Raw genomic sequence first — 20,821 nt, forward strand, 5'->3', positions numbered from 1 at the left:
TTGCCTTTGTGCACCTTCCCAATGCTGATGCGTTGAGTGTCTCCCAAAGCATTTCCGTTGAAAAAATTGTTGTTCAAAGCAGGCAGCCATGCCTAAATACGACAGCTATGAATAATGGAATAGCACTCTGTTTTGATTGATGTTGGTAATGGGGCCATGATTAAGGCAGGTGGAAGACAAAGTGAAGGAACTGTAACTACATTAGGAAGACCCATCACTCAGTACATTCAGGCCGGGTCATGTGGTGGGCTGGCCATTCACAGCAATGACTCCAGATACCTTATTCAGATGTGTATGCTATAGCTCAATAAAGATCTTATAGCGGCAGCAGAAGACTACATTTCTGTGGCAGAATACAAATTTCCCCCCAAAAAACCCTTTCTGAACACTTGCTCTTCATTCCCATGACATGATCTCATGTTTCCTTTGGTGCTGAATATACTGCATTGTGCCTGAGTGATAAACCCAACACTTTTGTCAAACTTCACCCTAAAGATCTACAATTCAGCTCAGACTTGTTGCGGCTACAAGACGAGATATAAACTGCTGCAGAATTCTTGGAATTATGGAATGTATGGAAAACCAGGTCTAAAGTAGCATAAATACAGCTGCTCATTTGTCAGGGTCTTATTTTCAGGAAAAAAAAAAAAACATTATGAAGCCAAACGAACATTCCACACAGCTATGTAAGACGGTTAGGGAAATGTAGGAGTCATGGACTTCAAGTTTCCATCTACTGAATATCTTTTAGAATATATTCATTGGGATTTTCACAGATATTTATGACATCCCTGGAGTATAAGCCATAAATGTCTTAAAGGGATTGTCCAATACGTATAATGCCCTATAAAAATATCTATTTTTAAAGGTTTTTCCCCACAAACATATGTAATTAATTTTAAAGTTGATTTTAATCAATAGATCTTAGAATAATAATTATTTCCACAATTGGATGTGTTTAAAAATGTTTCCGTGCTGAGATGATCTTATGTATATATGTCCCTGCTATGTACTGTATAATGGCCGTGTCTGACTGTACAGGGACATGGTCTAATCATACACATCTCCTGGGCCGGGGAGGAAGCAAAAGAGTATGTAGATAGAAAAGCATAGGATCATATCTGATTCTTTTTTTTTAAGGTAAAGCATTTCCCTGCCTCTTATTTAAAAACTACTTTACCTCATAGAAAGAATAACTTGCAATCCCAAACTGTAATGTCTGTATACTTTATTACTTACTCCCCTGCCCAGTAGCTGTGGTATGATCAGACCATATCCCTGTACGGTCAGAAACAGCCATTACACAGCACATAGCAAGGACACATACTGTATATAAGATTATCTCAGCACAGGAACTTTTTTTAAACACATCTAATTGTACAAATTATTATTATTGTTATTATTATAATAATTATTATTATTGTTATTATTATAAAGATCTATTGATTAAAATAACTTTAAAATGAATGATGTTTATGGAAAAAAACCTTTAAGCCCTAAGCACTTTTGTAATGTGCTTTATGAAAAAAATTACCTACTATTCTCCCTATACAGCTATTCCCTATACATGTTTTTTTAATTTACTTCCTATAATGTTTCGTTTGAATGGAAAATGAAATAGGATGTCACATGCTCACATCTTCCGTGTCCGCCACCCGCATCTTCAGTGGTCACTGCCACAGTCCCTGTTTCTGACACCACAGCCTCTTTCTCTGAAATGCATCGTCATCAGGGAAGGTGATAGAAGCAGTATGAGCGACAGCAGATCTGATTGACAAATCTCTCACGATGTACATACATTGGAGCGACCTGTCAATCCCATGAAGCAACTTGTGGCGGCGTCAGACTGGTCGCTTCTTTGCTTACGGTACATACCTTTTCTTCTAGCTATATGTTTCTCCCAAACACCGAAGAATTTGAGAGAAAAATATACCTGGCTGCAATTGTGCCTCCAGGCCGTGAATCATGCTGCCTGTGGTTTGGCCAGCATGAATCAGCTAACAGGTTTCCTTAAAAAATTGAATTCAGGCTTTTCAATGATTCCTTATGTCACAGCCTGGTGTACAACATTAAAGGGAACCTGTCAGATGGAAAAATGCTATTAACCTACAGATGTGGGGTTAGTCTGCAAGTTATTAGCATTCTAAATCTCCAGGACGAATTTTTGGCGAAACGCGTCGAGGTGCAGGGCGGTGTGATCCATATACTAATATGACGACAGTTGGTGGGTAATCTACTGAGAAATATTGTAAACCTCAACCACTGTCAGATAACCTTCGTGAGCTCTGCTATACTGATCCTTTGCATTATTTATGATGATACACGGTGATAAATGAAGATAATTATGTATGTCATTCATCTGCACTATGCTAAGCACTTTAATACATGAATTTTTATGCAATTGATTACTAAGTTAACTTATGTGTGAAATACAGTGGAAATTTTGCATATAATTGCTGTTATGGTTAATATTTTATATTAAGTTTGATTATCATTTAAGCAATTTATATATCTATATATCTTTGATAATTTTGTACTTTTATATTAGCTTCATAAGTGTTATTCATAAAAGCAATAACACAGGGTGTACTCTTTGTTATAAAGATGCTTTTGTCTCAAATGTCTTTGTTAATGAAGGTCCAGAAAACTGGACAGAACTAGATTTTTAGGAATGCAGCAGGATCCATAATTTACGATTTTATTTCCAACTTTCATTCCATTTTTGGTCATGTACTAAGCCGTCCCCTTATCTTTTGTGGTTGTAATAAACTACTGTTTGGGCATCTGAGATTCAGACAAAGCCTGGTACACGGACATTGACTGTGTTCTTGTGTTTGTCTCCGATGCATCGCTATTAATTGGACCAACATTGGCAGATCTGGAGATCCCTTGCATCTCACCCTAAATTAGCTCTCCCAAGAAAGGGGTTTCCACGACAGAACATGGTGCAGAAACCTGGGATGGTTAACTGGACCTCTCTGTGACCCGACTACAAAGACCTTCCCAGGAACCACTGAACAAAATCTGCGGTGAGTAACCCATTATGTTACAAATGTTTCAGTGCTTTCTGGAGGTCCGAGACGGGTACGTAGTGGTCCAACAAGACCATTCTTATCAAACCTCTGCCAGTGTTTGGATTTTGTGTGTATGATTGAAATAATAGAGATATGCCATCTGTGATCTGTTATATGTATCAATGTGTTTTTAAATGTGCGAATGATTGTTGAAGGAAATTGAATGAAGAGTATATCATCTCAGCAGTTGAAAGATTATATGTTGTCCTGTGTTTTCTATATGACTGTTATGTCTGGAATTATATTTTAAGCTATGAGGATCCTTTAATGTGGGACTGATTGATCTTTGAGTGACGGATGTATTGTAAAAAATCTGATAAACCATTGTGCTGGTGTTTATGTTCTCTTGCATTTGCATTTAAGATAGGAATTGGCTTAATAGGAGGTGTAGTTTTTAATCGTCCAGTTTATCCAGACAAAGAAACATATAGCCATAGAGGGAAAACTTATTGTAGATTTTATTTTTGGAGCTGCGCTCTCTACAGGACAAGAAAGGGAACTTGTTTGAGTAGTTGAAATCTGATATGCTCTGGTCTGGATACACTGTCTCTTTTGTGTTTGATGTAATCTGTTTGAGTCAGAGGTAGATGGAGATTTTGTAGGAAATTAGCTTAGTCTCCCATGATATATTATATTGAGAAGTAGAAGTAATCCCAATAACTGTTGGTAGTAGAGTTTATGAATTGTTATTTGTTTGGTTCTGTCTCAGAATTGTACGGGTACAGAGGGCTGGTAACCTGATGCTTCCTAGAAATTCTTCTCTTGCGAGAACAGTGGTTCTGAGAGTAGAAATCCTTCTCTTGCGAGCAAATTGGTGCTGGGAGAAGAGTAGAGTCTTCTGCGGTTAAGACTCTGTGGCCCATTTAAGTTCTACAGTTAACTGTGGGCATTGAAGTTACAGTCAGAGGACTGGCAGCTATAGGATGTAATCAGCCTCAGAGGTACCACCCATGTCCCTACAAAGGATATAGAAGAAAGACGAAAAGGGAATGAAGCAATGGATTGATGCAAAATGTTATTGGAATTTTTTTTATTTGGGAGATGTTTTTTTCTGCAAATGTGAAGACTGTTTGAAAGATAAAAACAAACAGGTTAGAATGTGGTAAAGTATCCAAGCATCTCTCACTGAGTGACCATAAATCAGATTAAACCATTCATGGTGGTGTATATGTAAGCTGTGATAGTATAAAGGCCCAGGGAACGCTGCAGTCTCTATAACTGATGTAAAACCTGCGCTGCCTCCCCCCTTCAGCACCCCTGCCATATGCAGGATCATTGGGATAGACCTGCAGACACTGTGGCCAACACAGTCCCTCTGGAGCTAATATTGCGTGTCCTGTGTTTCCCCATGCCCAGGTATATTGCCCTTGCTACCTAGATCCTGAATCTCCTGTAAAATTACCCTTACATTTAGAACATATCTCCAGGATATTCAGGAGGTATATCTGGCCACATAGGAAAACCTAATCTTGGTAACTTTCCAGAGAATGGAGTTTAACAGAGGATTAGACACTGGTTTTAGGCAGAATAAGCGACAAGATCTGTTGCAGATTGTAGCATGGGACCATACTCAGTTTTGGGTATGAACATAATGATAAGAATCATGGACTATTGCTGCGGTGTGTTATAAATGCCCATAGACCTGCAGTCCAGGGCGCTGTACCAGTCTCCCAAAGTGGAGCAATATGAAATGGATGTATTTGAGGGAAATATCCCCTGGGGAGCTGAACTAGAAAGGAAAGCGTTAATTTGGCCCCCCTGCAGCCAAGTAGAAGAAAAGGGAGACGTAGAGGGGGAATCCACCACAAGAAGGAGATAAGAGACTAAACTACAGGAATACACAAAAGAGTGAGGAGAAAAAAAAAATAGCCTATATGTAACCATTATAGAGGAGAAATAACACAATAATGTTTATTGATAACAAGTAAAATGGTGCAGTGGGTACAACCGAGAAAGGGCAGCATCACAACAATCAAAATACGTAAAAGGAATATTTATAATGTTGTATTATAAAGGAATGTTTATAATGATGACCACAATGTGAATAGACCCGTATTGACCTATAATGATACAAAAAGCAGCATGAGTTATAAAAAGTAACATGCTGCGTGTGTATGTAAGGCAATGCGTTTATAGAACAGAATGGAATGATGGTGAAGTATATTACAGCAGCAATGTATGAAGAACCATACAAAAGTGAATGGTGTAAATGTAAGGTGCTTAAAAAAAAAACCCACCAAAATATAATGAGAAAATGTGCAAGCAGTAGCAATGGTAAATGTGTCAGCTAACAAGACTGAAGGTATGTCAGCCATGCTGAATAGGAAGATAGCACAATGTGTGAGAGGATGGTACCTCGCTACGGACATCTTGTTAGTGTGTGATGTCCAGAACCAATGTGTGGTTTTGTGATTAGTGTCACCTTCATCAGGGTGTGGGGTTGTCGCAGCCCTAGAGGCTTTAAAGGCTTAGACTACAGCAATGTAAAAGGTTGGGCTTGTGGGCAAAAAGGGTTTGTTTGTTTTATTGAGGGGACAAATGTCCCAAAAATGCAACAACTACTATCATGACCCCCACCACCATAGGAAACTGACAATTTAGATGTCTCCCACAACCCCATTGTCATCCCCCGGGGACTACATTCACTGTTCCTATTTTGTGACCCAGGTTTTAGTTTTCTCATATTCACTTATTAATTTAAGGACAGACGTGTTGCAGAAAATTGGGACCTGCATAGAATTTACCCTAATTGGGCCCAAGGTGACCACCCCCCTTAAAAGAAGGCGCCCTGTGTAGTCTCCGAATCCTGACTGACAATTCCCAAAGCTAGTTGTTTGACTCGAGAATAAACCCAGACAGTTGTGGTCACATAAGCAAAATAGACGTGGGAAAAACCTTTAACCCTTTACCGCCACAAGCAGGTTGGACATATAGCCGGCGTCCTCACCCAAGAACACGGTGTCAGACAGCACCCTCCAGAGTATTACTCTGGGATACTACATTCAGTTATTACAGTGACCCCTGCTTGTGTAAGAGCTGGGCAGCTGTTTCAGGACTCTATTAGAAAGACAGAGGACATAGTGTTAAGCTGCCCCCTCACTCCAATCTCCTCATGCTGTATCTGAAAGACTCCAAGAGGCTCAGACCCACCATCTTTCAGTATAAAGGCCGAACAAATATTAAGCTTTTCCCTCTTTACATTCCCCCATAATGCTCTCAAACTGTAATGGTCTAAATCCAGCTGCATGATTAACAGTGGATTGTAGAAAAGGGAGGAGAATATTTGGATGGGGAAGTGGGAGGGACCGTGAGCCAAGACCTGCCCCTGAGGGAGGGACCATGAGACAAGACATGTCCCTGTGGGAGAGACCGTGAGACAAGACTTGCCCCTGTTTTTCAAACTAGCAGATAAAGAAGTTCAGTTTGATATGACACATGACTGTCAGGCATTGGTGGAGGCAGAAAAAGAGGACTTGACAAATATCACTGATGTACCACTCACTAACCCCTCTGCTGAGTATTTTATAGATGGTTCCAGAGCTTTGGACAATGATCAAGGACTGTTCATCACCGGGTATGCAGTAGTCCACAATGGTAAGGCAGTAAGAACCACACCCCTCGAGCTACTCTGCGCAAGAGGTTGAGCTGAAGGCATTCGCTGTAATGTGCTGTCTGGGAAAAGGTAAGAAGAGTAATGTATTTTCTGACTCACAATACGCTTTTGGGGTAGCACACGACTTTGGCGTCATTTGGCGGAGCCGTAATTTCCTGAAGTATGCGCAGGCGGTAGAGCAGTTACTCGCAGCACTCACCATTTCCCAAAGGGCAGCCATAGTCAAAGTATCGGCACACGCACGGGAACAAACTCCCCTTGCAGTAGGGAATGCACTGGCCGATAAGCCGGCTAAAGAAGCAGCAAGACTACCTCTGACAGGAATACTGGCCATAACAGACATAGCCCTCTAAGGGAGCTTAGTGACCGAGAGTGCGGGGCGCCACCTTTCAGCAAAGGAGGCTGGCACCGTACCGGCCCCAGTGGCCGTTGATCGTGAACTGTTTCGGGTCTTCCAGACCCAGGCCCCCTCAAACGAACAGAATGCAATGCGCTGTACGGTCAGAGTCAGTGGTATGGCAGGTAAACACCCGGATTTGCCTCCCTCGCTGCCTGTTCCCCATGATGGCTGCCCTGGCACATTCTCCGGTGCAAAGGTGTGACGTGTGCGGTAGTGCTGCAAAACTGATGTGCCCAAGGGTTCCCGAATATGGCTGCAAAGTATGTCTTGTTTGTGCAAAACACAGCCCCGGTAGGCCTATTTGAGTTCCGCAGAAATTCAGCACCAAAACCAGATTACTCATTTCAGAGACTGCAGGTGGACTACATACTGCTACCTAAGGTGGGTACTTATGAATATGTCCTGGTATGTCTGAAGCTTAGACCGTGATGAAAGATAACACAAAGACCACAATTACCATCAAGAAAGTAATAAGTAAGGTGGTTTGCAGATATGGGTTTCCCAAAACTATAGAAAGTAACAGAGGTGCTTACTTCAATGGAGAATTAAATGAAACAGATCGTGGCTACTTTGGGAATAGAACATGCTTTCCACGTTCCCTATGACCCACAAAGTAGTGGGAAGGTGGAACGCTTTAACGGTACTCTTAAATTAAAGTGCATGGAGGAAACACACTTGTCCTGGGTAGATTGCTTGCCCATCGCATTGCTTTCAGTGAGAACTGCCCGAAGAGGTATAAAGAAGCTGTCCCCATATGAATTAATGTTTGGTAGTATTCCTGAGACAGAATTATATTTCCCACAGCAATTGCAGGCCTCGTATGCTTTTCTCACTGAATATGTCGCTGAGTTGCACAAACATCTGACTGTTACTCATAACTGTGTTTTTTCCTCCATCCCAGACCCCATGTTTATAAGCGGCACACACACACCGGCACCAGGCGACTGGGTCGTGGTCAAGAGACACATAAGGAGACCATTGGAGCCTAGATCCAGGGAGCCATTCTAAGTGATGCTAACCACTGCCACTTCTGTCAAGATCCAAGGCAAAGATACAAAGATAACCACTCTGCCTTTTGGATTATGCTGATGGCAACTGTACCTCTTGTCCTATCAATGAGGCACTAAAAGAGGACTGTGATAACAAACTGATAAAGCATCACCAAGTTCTGTTCCAAGATATGGACTCTAAAGCACTAAGAACTGTTGGATATGCAGTCCGAGCCCAATATCTTCTAATTCTATGCCATATCTTGCAGATCCCCTGATCCTATATGAGGACTATAAGTTAAGCCTGTGATGCTCACACTCTTAGGACTGGAAAAACTGTAAGAGTACTTCAATTACTCGTGATTATTTGTAATGATAGTTGTTTCCAGAAAAGTGACCATGGATGTTTTGAGCAATAGTGAACTGTGGTTTACACATTCTGTGTAGACTTGTGAACAACTTTACCAATTTAACTAACATTTTGAGTCTAAGACATTCTGAAGGAATGAGGTCTGTCTCAAAAACTGCTGAAATTGGTGTGCCAAACCTTCGAGGCAAAGGACGTTTGACTGATATGTGTTGTGTTGGGAGAACCACTGACATAATACACTGCACAATTCCTAAGGATTTATGTCTAGTATGTGGTCACCAGGCCTATAAATGACTTTCCCGGGGCGCAGAGGGGATCGACACCTCTGCACGCCTTATACCGTTACCTTTATATTTCCTCATGGTGTTCTAGATATAAGTGCTTTATCCAAACATTCCCTATATAACCGAGCTGCAGACAAATATCTCCGACAATTTGGTTCTCAGGTATCCCTGGGTGGCTGATGGGCATTCTACACATGGGAATGTTGGTACTATTAGTGTATGTAGCTGCTAGAATTGGTATATTTGTAATGACAACACTATGAAAAGAGACACTTAAGATCAAGTATCACAGGCCGTCAGTTACAACATGTGAAAAATACCTCAGTGCTCCCTTAGTAAATATATATATGATGAAATTTACAAACAAGATATCTATCGGTGAATGGGGTTGGCCCCTCCATGCTGTCACAGCATGGGGATATAGCTGGTGGATAAATTGTCTGTAAATAATAAAAAGGGAGGAATTGTTATGGTTAATATTTTATATTAAGTTTGATTATCATTTAAGCAATTTATATATCTATATATCTTTGATAATTTTGTACTTTTATATTAGCTTCATAAGTGTTATTCATAAAAGCAATAAAACAGGGTGTACTCTTTGTTATAAAGATGCTTTTGTCTCAAATGTCTTTGTTAATGAAGGTCCAGAAAACTGGACAGAACTAGATTTTTAGGAATGCAGCAGGATCCATAATTTACGATTTTGTTATTTCCAACTTTCATTCCATTTTTGGTCATGTACTAAGCCGTCCCCTTATCTTTTGTGGTTGTAATTAACTACTGTTTGGGCATCTGAGATTCAGACAAAGCCTGGTACACGGACATTGACTGTGTTCTTGTGTTTGTCTCCGATGCATCGCTATTAATTGGACCAACATTGGCAGATCTGGAGATCCCTTGCATCTCACCCTAAATTAGCTCTCCCAAGAAAGGGGTTTCCACGACATTGCCTAGCATTGTATATACAGTCATATGAAAAAGTTTGGGCACCCCTATTAATGTTAACCTTTTTTCTTTATAACAATTTGGGCTTTTGCAACAGCTATTTCAGTTTCATATATCTAATAACTGATGGAGTCAGTAATATTTCTGGATTTAAATGAGGTTTATTGTACTAACAGAAAATGTGCAATCCGCATTTAAACAAAATTTGACCGGTGCAAAAGTATGGGCACCTCAACATAAAAGTGACATTAATATTTTGTAGATCCTCCTTTTGCAAAAATCACAGCCTCTAGTCGCTTCCTGTAGCTTTTAATGAGTTCCTGGATCCTGGATGAAGGTATATTTGACCATTCCTGTTTACAAAACAATTCCAGTTCAGTTAAGTTTGATGGTCGCCGAGCATGGACAGCACGCTTCAAATCATCCCACAGATTTTCAATGATATTCAGGTCTGGGGACTGGGATGGCCATTCCAGAACATTGTAATTGTTCCTCTGCATGAATGCCTGAGTAGATTTGGAGCCATGTTTTGGATCATTGTCTTGCTGAAATATCCATCCCCTACGTAACTTCAACTTCGTCACTGATTCTTGCACATTATTGTCACGAATCTGCTGATACTGAGTTTAATCCATGCGACCCTCAACTTTAACAAGATTCCCGGGGCCGGCATTGGCCACACAGCCCCAAAGCATGATGGAACCTCCACCAAATTTTACTGTGGGTAGCAAGTGCTTGGAATGCTGTGTTTTTTTTGCCTCCATGCATAACGCCTTTTTGTATGACCAAACAACTGAATCTTTGTTTCATCAGTCCACAGAACCTTCTTTAAAAATGTAACTGGCTTGTCCAAATGTGCTTTTGCATGCCTCAGGTGACTCTGTTTGTGGCATGCTTGCAGAAACGGCTTCTTTCGCATCACTCTCCCGTACAGCTTCTCCTTGTGCAAAGTGCGCTGTATTGTTGACCGATGCACATTGACACCATCTGCAGCAAGATGATGCTGCAGGTCTTTGGAGGTGGTCTGTGGATTGTCCTTGACTGTTCTAACCATTCTTCTTCTCTGCCTTTCTGATATTTTTCTTGGCCTGCCACTTCTGGGCTTAACAAGAACTGTACCTGTGTTCTTCCATTTCCTTACTATGTTCCTCACAGTGGAAACTGACAGTTTAAATCTCTGAGACAAATTTTTGTATCCTTCCCCTGAACACTATGTTGAATAATCTTTGTTTTCAGATCATTTGAGAGTTGTTTTGAGGAGCCCATGATGCCACTCTTCATAGGAGATTCAAATAGGAGAACAACTTGCAAGTGGCCACCTTAAATACCTTTTCTCATGATTGGATACACCTGCCTATGAAGTACAAAGCTCAATGAGGTTACAAAACCAATTTAGTGCTTTAGTAAGTCAGTAAAAATTAGTTAGGAGTGTTCAAATCAAGAAATTGATAAGGGTGCCCATACTTTTGCACCGGTCAAATTTTGTTTAAATGCGGATTGCACATTTTCTGTTAGTACAATAAACCTCATTACAATCCAGAAATATTACTGAGTCCATCGGTTATTTTATATATGACACTGAATTAGCTGTTGCAAAAACCCAAATTGTTATAAAGAAAAAAGGTTAACATTAATAGGGGTGCACAAACTTTTTCATATGACTGTAATAGTTGTATATGGATCATGCTACCCTGTGTCAGTGTTTCCCTTGAATTGTTTTATACAATAATATTTAAAAAATGTACACCATTTTGCACTGTGTGAAACCTATATTTATATTTAATAAAAGTAAAATATATCTTTGTACCGTGTTAGCCAGTAGAGATAAAAAAATTGTTTAAAAGAACTGAGAGTCCTCAGTGGTTGATACCTTTTAATGGCTAACTGAAAAGATGGTAATAATTGCAAGCTTTCGAGACTACTCAGGTCTCTTCATCAGGCATGGTATAACACACAATCTGAAGAGTCACATATTTATACACATTAGCACTATTGCATAATAGTAGCATAATATAGTGTGCTATAGGCAGAGAAATAACAGATTGTGCTATAGGCAGAGAAATAACCGACTGTGCTATAGGTAGAGAGATAACAGATTGTGCTATTGGTAGAGAGATAACAGATTGTGCTATAGGTAGAGAGATAACAGATTGTGCTATAGGCAGAGAAATAACCGACCTATTGAAAAAACTATCAGCAATAGGTCCTCTTCCAGAGGGAACCATCCTTGCTACCATGGATGTGGAATTCTTGTACTCGAATATTCCACACCAGGATGGATTAAATGCTTGCAAAATTTTCCTGGAAAATACAGGAACTGATGCCAATTCTGTGGTGAAGCTTACAAAATTCATCCTCACCCATAATTACTTTGCATTTGACAATGACATATATCTACAGGAGACTGAGACTGCAATGGGAAGCAAAATGGCACCACAATATGCAAATCTTTTCATGGCCAAGCTTGAGAGTGACTTTTTATCCTCTTGTCCTATCAGGCCTCTGGCCTACTACCGTTACATTGATGATATTTTAATTATCTGGACAGAGTCTGAGCAGTAGCTGAAGACCTTCCATGAACAATTTAATCAGTTTCATCCCACCATCAACCTAACACTCAACTACTCCTGCACGGAAATCAACTTCTTGGACACCATCATTAAACTACGGAACAATGAAATACAGAAATCCCTGTACAAGAAGCCAATTGACCGTCCAAAATACCTGAAATGGGACACTTTTCATCCAAAACACATAAAAAACTCTATTGTATACAGCCAGGCTATCAGGTACAATCGGATATGTTCCAACAGTACAGATAGAGACAATCACCTTGAGGGCCTCAGAAAAACCTTTCTGAATCAAGGCTACCACCCAAGAACAATTGAAAATCAGATTATAAGAGCCACCAGAATATCAAGAAACCATCTCCTACATTATAAAACTAAAGAAGAAAACAACCGGGTCCCTCTTGTAGTCACCTACAATCCACATCTGGAGGTGTTTAGAGGAGCTGCACAGAAACTACAACCATTACTGCAAAAAGATGCCCGGTTAAAATCTATTTTTCCAGACCCCCCACTTCTGTGTTTTAGACAGCCCCCAAATCTAAGAAGCATCATTGTCAGAAGCTCCCTGTCCTCTCCAACACCAACAGGAACACTTTCCTGCAACCAGAAAAAATGTAAGACCTGTCCATTTATATTGACAACGGACAAGATAAAGATTCCAAGATCACATCAGGACTACAAGATCCCAGGTACCTTCAGCTGCACTACAACCAATGTGGTGTACTTAATTATATGTACCAAATGTCCAACTGGGGGTCTGTATGTAGGGGAGACAGGACAACAGCTCAGGACAAGGATGAATTCTCACCGCCACACAATTAGAGAAACAAGGATGGATCTACCTGTGGCCAAACATTTTTGTAACTCAGACCACAGCATCATGGACATGAAATTGCTGGTATTGAAAGGAAACTTCAAGTCCCGGAGAGATAGGAGACTATGGGAGTACAAACTTATGATGACCTTTGACACATTCAGAGAAGGAATGAATGCGTCTCATGGATTCATGTCTTTTTACATCAGTTAAAAGATGTGCTCCTCTGACCATCCGAGCGTGTCACAGGCCAGACCCTTATCAGAGGACAATAAAACTTTCACACTGAACTGCAGCAGTATTTATGGCCACAACAGTTTGCCCCCCTGCCATAGTGATAGTTCTGTTTCATATAACGTTTTTTTTTTACTGCACTATTCTAAGTCTTGTTGTGAATAAATATGTGACTCTTCAGATTGTGTGTTATACCATGCCTGATGAAGAGACCTGAGTAGTCTCGAAAGCTTGCAATTATTACCATCTTTTCAGTTAGCCATTAGAAGGTATCAACCACTGAGGACTCTCAGTTCTTTTAAACAATTTTTTTATTTAATAAAAGAAATTTATAGATTATACTGTCTATTTGGAATGACTATTTGGAAAGATGTATGACTACAGGTCAATTATAGGTATTATATGTTATTAGGGATCTAGTTGAAAAAATATATGATTAATATGAACTTATATATCCTAATTACAATGAAAGCATTCTAAATCTGCCTGCACATTAAACCCTGCTGTTGGGAGAAAATGAACAGTAATCCTCCTGGCAGCATTCGAGGTTCAGTTACTAGGGCAGCGCAGGCGCGGGTTCAGTCACCGCTCTGTGTATGGGGAGCAGAGGCTGTAACTATGTTCCCCCTGCACTGACTGACAACTGGTTCTAATGCTGAGCGGCTGTCAGTCAGTGCAGAGGTCGCAGTTACAGCCGCTGCTCTCCATACACAGAGCGGTGACTAAACCCGCGCTGGCACCATCTTCGTAACTGAAACCCAAATGCTGCCAGGAGGATTAAAGTTCATTTCCTCCTGGCAGCAGGGTTTAATGTACAGATTCAGATTGCTATTAACCTGCAGATTAAAGGTGGTGTCATACATAGCGACGCAGCAGCGATCACGACCAGCGATCTGACTTTATCAGGATCGCTGCTGCGTCATTACATGGTTGCTGGAGAGCTGTCAAACAGGCAGATCTCACCAGCGACCAGTGACCAGCCCCCAGCCAGCAGCGACGTGTGGAAGTGTAACTAAGGTAAATATCGGGTAACCAAGGAAAGCACTTCTCTTGGTTACCCGATATTTACCTTAGTTACTAGCGTCCGCCGCTCTCACGCTGCCAGTGCCGGTTCCCTGTTTCCTGCACTCCTAGCCAGAGTACACATCGGGTTAATTACCCGATGTGTACTCCAGCTACGTGTGCAGGGAGCAGGGAGCCGGCACTGGCAGCGTGAGAGCGGCGGACACTAGTAACTAAGGTAAATATCGGGTAACCAAGGAAAGGGCTTCTTGGTTACCCGATGTTTACCGTGGTTACAGCTTACCGCAGGCTGCCAGACGCCGGCTCCCTGCTCCCTGCTCTCTTCAGTTCGTCGCTCTCTCGCTGTCACACACAGCGATGTGTGCTTCACAGCGGGAGAGCAACGTCCAAAAAATGAAGCAGGACATTCAGCAACGACAGGCGACCTCACAGCAGGGGCCAGGTCGTTGCTGGATGCCACACACAGCGACAGCGACGGGACGTCGCTGCTACGTCACAGAAAATGGTGACTTACAGCGACGTCGTTGTCGTCGTCGCTATGTGTGACACCACCTTAACCCTATGGCTGTAGGTTAAGAGCATTTTTTCACATGACAGGGTCCCTTTAAGCACTGAGACATGCAGTCTGCTTTTACAAACATTTGTGAAACAATGGGTCATTCTAAAGAGCTTAAGGCTATGTGCACACAGTGCGTTTTTCGCTGCGTTTTTGCGCGTTTTTCGGGTGTGTTTTTGGCCTCAAAACTGCAGGACTTTGCTTCCCCAGCAAAGTCTATGAGTTTTAATTTTTGCTGTCCCCACACATCTGTTTTTTTTCAGCTGCGTTTTTGTGGTGCCACAAAAACGCAGCATGTCAATTATTCCCGCGTTTTTCACTGCGCTTTTCATCCATTGAGTTCAATGGGATGTTGAAAGACGCAATGAGAAACGCAAATAGCTGCGTTTTGGTGCGTTTCTAAGACCAAAAACGCAGCTATAAACGCAGGAGGTGGGTAGTAAAGTGACGTGTACAGGAAGAGGATTCCTTCTGTCAGTATATACAGAAGCGTGAATCCTCCCGGTACCGTCACCGTCGCTTCCATCTCCCGTCCTGTGCATGTATGCTGCCGTGCGATGCCATGTACAGGCAGGAGGTGGAAGCGGCTGCGAAAAACAAAAGTTAACAGTAGAAAAAAAAAAAAAAAAAAAAGTTATACTCACCTGTCTGCAGACTCCCGGTGCCATGCCCGCTCCCATCTCCTCTCACGGTATCGCCACCCCCGCTCCGGCTGTGTGCAGACGGCCGGGAAAGCTCCGATGGATGCAGGACCTGGCGATGGATCACCTGATGCAGTCACCTGACGCATCAGGTGATCGTAAGTATCGCAGTGACGCGGGCGCCCGGCCGGTATCAGCGGATTCGTCAGGAGACTTCATCCCTGATTACCGGCAGCTGCTGCAGCGATCGGACAGGATCAGACTCCCGCCCCATCGCTGCAGGAGCTGCCGGTAATCAGCACATAAGTGAGTATTAATTTTTTTTTTTTTTGCACCGATGCATCAGCTGATTGTATAAACGGCTTTTATACAATCAGCCGATGTGTGATGTGATTCAGGCACTTGATCCTGACACATCATCTGATCGCTTTGCCTTCCAGCAAACCGATCAGATGATATTGGATCCGGATTGGACGGCGCGGGACCCTGACCCAGGAGGGGGGTTTATTTCAATAAAGATGGAGTCACTAATTGTGTTGTGTTTTATTTCTAATAAAAATATTTTTCTGTGTGTTGTGTTTTTTTTTTATCTTTACTAGAAATTCATGGTGGCCATGTCTAATATTGGCGTGACACCATGAATTTCGGGCTTAGGGCTAGCTGATAATATACAGCTAGCCCTAACGCCATTATTATAACCCAGCTAGCCACCCGGGTGGCTTCAGGGCAGCTGGAAGAGTTGGATACAGCGCCAGAAGATGGCGCTTCTATGAAAGCGCCATTTTCTGGGGTGGCTGCGGGACTGCAATTCACAGCGGGGGTGCCCAGAAAGCTTGGGCACCCTGCACTGTGGATTCCAATCCCCAGCTGCCTAGTTGTACCCGGCTGGACTCAAAAATTGGGCGAAGCTCACGTCATTTTTTTTTTAAATTATTTCATGAAATTCATGAAATAATTTAAAAAAAAAGGGCTTCCCTATATTTTTGGTTCCCAGCCGGGTACAAATAGGCAGCTGGGGGTTGGGGGCAGCCCGTACCTGCCTGCTGTACCCGGCTAGCATACAAAAATATGGCGAAGCCCACGTCATTTTTTTTGTTTGGGGGGGCAAAGAAATCCTGCATAGAGTCCTGGAAGGAGGATGCTGAGCCTTGTAGTTCGACAGCTGCTGTCTGCTCTCCTGCATACACTATTGGATGGAGGATGCTGAGCCTTGTAGTTCTGCAGCTGTCTGCTCTTCTGCATACACTAGTGGAGAATGAAGAACACATTGAAGAAGGAAATGACATCAGACCTTTTTTTTTTGTTCACTGATAAAAAACGCATAAAGACGCAGTGAGCAAAAACGCAGCAAAACGCAGCAAAAAAACGCACCAAATCGCGGCAAAACGCGTGCGTTTTTTGCCGCGTTTTTTCGACGCAGGTGCGTTTTTGTGCGTTTTTAGCGGCCAAAAACGCACAAAAACGCAGCGTCAAAAAGACGCACTGTGTGCACATAGCCTAATGAATTTGAATGTGGCACTGTAATAGGATGCCACCTTTACAACAAGTCAGTTTGTGAAATTTGTCACGCCTAAATATTCTACAATCAACTGTAAGTGGCTTTATTGAAAAGTGTAATGCGGGCGTCACACGATACGATCTATCGTGCGATTGCACGAGCAATCGTACCCGCTCCCGTCGTTTGTGCGTCACGGGCAGTTAGTTGCCCGTGGCACACAAAGTCGTTAAACCCCTGTCACACGTACTTACCTCCCGGACGACCTCGCTGTGGGCGGCGAATGTCCATTTCCTGAAGGGGGAGGGACGTTCGGCGTCACAGCGACGTCACACAGCGGACGGCCAATAGAAGTGGAGGGGTGAAGATGAGCAGGACGTAAACATCCCGCCCACCTCCTTCATTCCGCATTGCCGGCGGGACGCAGGTAAGCTGTGTTCATTGTACCCTGGGTGTCACACGGAGCGATGTTTGCTACCCCGGGTACGATGAACAACCAGCGCAAAGTAGAATAAACAATTTTTTAAAAATTAGCAACGTGTAAACGATTCGCGATTTGTAACCGATTTGCGATCGTTTACAGACGCTCGTAGGTGTCACACGGGACGACGTCACAAACGATGCCGGATGTGCGTCACGAAAACCATGACCCCAACGACATATCGCAGAACTGATTGTCTCGTGTGATGCCCGCATAAGAGTTAAAAACTACAGAAACTCAGTTACAAAGTGACAGACCAAGTAAAGTTACAAAACAGAGTCACGAATGCTCAGGTCCACTTGTTGCTGATTCAACTGGAAAATCTCATCTGCATTGACAACAGCACAAAACTGTTCCTTACATCACCAATCACAATGATAAGCATCAGATGGAGTGGTGTAAAGGACTTAACTGGAGCAGTGGAAACATATTCTGTGGAATGAAAAATCACACTTTTCTATCTAACAGTCCTGATCAACGAGTCTGGGTTTGGTTAATCTAGGGAGAATATTACCTGCTTGATTGTACTGTGCCAATTGAAAAGCTTGGGGTAGATGAAATAATGCCATTGGGATGGTTTTAATGAGTTGGCCTAGGTCCCCTAGTTTCAGTGAAAGGAAAGCTTAAAGAGGTGTTCCTGCTCAGCTCACTTCCACATCTAGCAGAGACAGTGGTTTCATACCTTTGGATGGATATCTACCACCTTGTGTGATGGATCTGCAGGAATCATGCACCTGTCCTATTCATGAGAAAGCACACAAACCAACAGATATCTGTAGACATGATATCACCGGCTGACCTTCCGATGTGAGTGTAAACGATTCAAGATTATAGCTTTAGCATACCATGACATTTTGAACAACTGTAGCTTCCAACTTTATGGAAACAGTTTGGGGAAGAGCTTTTTCTGTTCCAACATGATTGTGCCCCTGCTCACAAAGCAAGATCAATAAAGGCATGGTTGGGTGTGTTTGTTGTGGATGACTTGGACTGGCCGCACAGAGCCATGAAGTCAACACCTTTATCATAAACAAGATAGGAAAATGTGAGCCAGGTCCTCTCCGCAAAACAGTGTCTGAGCTCACCTTTAAGAATGGGCAAAAATTCCTACAAAATGTTATAAAATGTCTTCCCAGAAGAGAAATAGCTGTTATAGCTGCTAAAGAGGGAAAAACTCTATATTAATGCCTATGGCTTTCGAATGGATGTCATAAAAGCTCCTGTTAGTGAAAAGTGTAGATATCCATATGGTGAATGTTTCTGAAGAGAAGACTGTGAAACAGCAGGGTCAACCTATTCCTACTTGAAAAACAGAATAGTTATCCATTTTATATCTTGTAGAAAATCTTAATCTAATCCTGAGAGGAGCAGGATAACCAGGTGGATCTAGGAAACGAAGCAGGCAGATCACCCATTTCTTGCAATCATCTTGGTAATAATCTGCAGGCCAAGGTTTAACTTACAGTATAGTATGTGTATGTCTGACTCTATTTCTATATTTATGGGCACATTTGGAGGAGATTGACCATAGGTGGCCTCTGGGGATGTCCTCACTGGGGATGTCCTCACTGGGGATGTTCTCCTTTGCCACCTTGCGTATGGAATGTAGAGATTATCAGGGATATAATTAACAGTCTTAGTAACCAGAAGCACACAAATACCAGTGCTGGAGGAACAGCTGACAGTCACTACTATTACTACATCCAATTGAAGAAAACAAACAAAAGCAACATTTTTCTACCATTATGCCTACGGGAGTTGTGCAATAGTCCAAGCTGTGCCACTATAGAGATACAAATGCAGTAGCACAGGATGTCAGCTGTTCTACCAAGAGCAGAGGACCTCTGAGCCAGCATTGCTATACAAATCCAGGAGCACAGGATGCCAGCTCCTCTACCAAGAGCAGAGGACCCCTGTGCCACAATGGAGATACAAATCCAGGAGCACAGAATGCCAGCTCCTCTACCAAGAGCAGAGGACCCCTGTGCCACCATGGAGATATAAATCCAGGAGCACAGGATGCCAGGTCCTCTACCAAGAGCAGAGGACCCCTGTGCCACCATGGAGATATAAATCCAGGAGCACAGGATGCCAGGTCCTCTACCAAGAGCAGAGGACCCCTGTGCCACCATTGAGATACAAATCCAGGAGCACAGAATGCCAGCTCCTCTACCAAGAGCAGAGGACCCCTGTGCCACAATGGAGATATAAATGCAGGAGCACAGGATGCCAGCTCCTCTACCAAGAGTAGAGGACCCCTGTGCCACCATCGAGATATAAATCCAGGAGCACAGGATGCCAGGTCCTCTACCAAGAGCAGAGGACCCCTGTGCCACCATGGAGATATAAATCCAGGAGCACAGGATGCCAGGTCCTCTACCAAGAGCAGAGGACCCCTGTGCCACCATGGAGATACAAATCCAGGAGCACAGGATGCCAGGTCCTCTACCAAGAGAAGAGGACCTCTGTGCCACACAGAGATACACATCCAGGAGCGCAGAGTGCTCTACCAAGAGTAGATGACACCTGTGCCACCATGGAGATACAATTGAGGAGCACAGGATGCCTGCTCCTCTACCAAGAGTAGAGGACCCCTGTGCCACCATGGAGATACACATCCAGGAGCACAGAGTGCTCTACCAAGAGTATAAGATCCCTGTGCCACCATGGAGATACAAATGCAGGATCACAGGATGCCAGCTCCTCTACCAAGAGCAGAGGATCCCTGTGCCACACGAGATACACATTCAGGAGCACAGTGTGCCAGCTGTTCTACCAAGAATAGAGGACCTCCGTGCCACAAAAAGATACACATGATACTGGAGCACAGGATGCCAGCTGTTCTACCAAGAGCAGAGGACCTCCGTCCCACCGGGCATCCTGCAGAGCTGGGTCCCATCCCTCTATCCCCCATGCAGCGCAGATCGGGATCCCTGCTTGTTAAGTGCAAGCTCTGCAGACTAGTGCAGAGAAGACATGCAGCTACCTTGCGTGCCGGGAGCTCCTCCGTCCTCTGCTCGGCTCTCAGCGCTGTGAACTTTCTACAGCTGCAGCCTCCAATCAGATGGCATCACATCATCCGCTGCCCCATTCCCCACCCCCCGGCAGCTGTACCCTGAGCCCCCGCTCCTGGGCGCATCTCTTATAGGTTACCGCAGACGAGCAGTAATGCAGGGTGACAGCCTCCATGGCCGGCGTGGCTCTGCACCGTCTTCTCGGCTTCTTCCTTGAGATCGTCACATTCTTACATATCAGTGAGAGTACAAGTGCTAGAACTTTCAATACATGCAAAATGTCAATTTATAAAATTCCCTGTATCCATAAAATGA

At 43.0% G+C, this 20,821-nt stretch overlaps 1 protein-coding gene across 1 annotated transcript in view; it reads right to left on the bottom strand.

The window, feature by feature from the left end:
* The window catches only part of LOC142298520 (catechol O-methyltransferase-like), a 71,243-nt gene extending 50,715 nt beyond the window's left edge, over positions 1-20,528 (bottom strand). The window contains exon 1 of the mRNA XM_075341770.1: positions 20,479-20,528. The gene's annotated coding sequence lies outside the window, so the exon portion shown is untranslated. The remainder of the gene's footprint in view (positions 1-20,478) is intronic.
* Positions 20,529-20,821: the final 293 nt, after the last annotated feature.

The sequence above is a fragment of the Anomaloglossus baeobatrachus genome, chromosome 1, assembly GCF_048569485.1.
Source record: "Anomaloglossus baeobatrachus isolate aAnoBae1 chromosome 1, aAnoBae1.hap1, whole genome shotgun sequence".
Classification (NCBI taxonomy): domain Eukaryota; kingdom Metazoa; phylum Chordata; class Amphibia; order Anura; family Aromobatidae; genus Anomaloglossus; species Anomaloglossus baeobatrachus.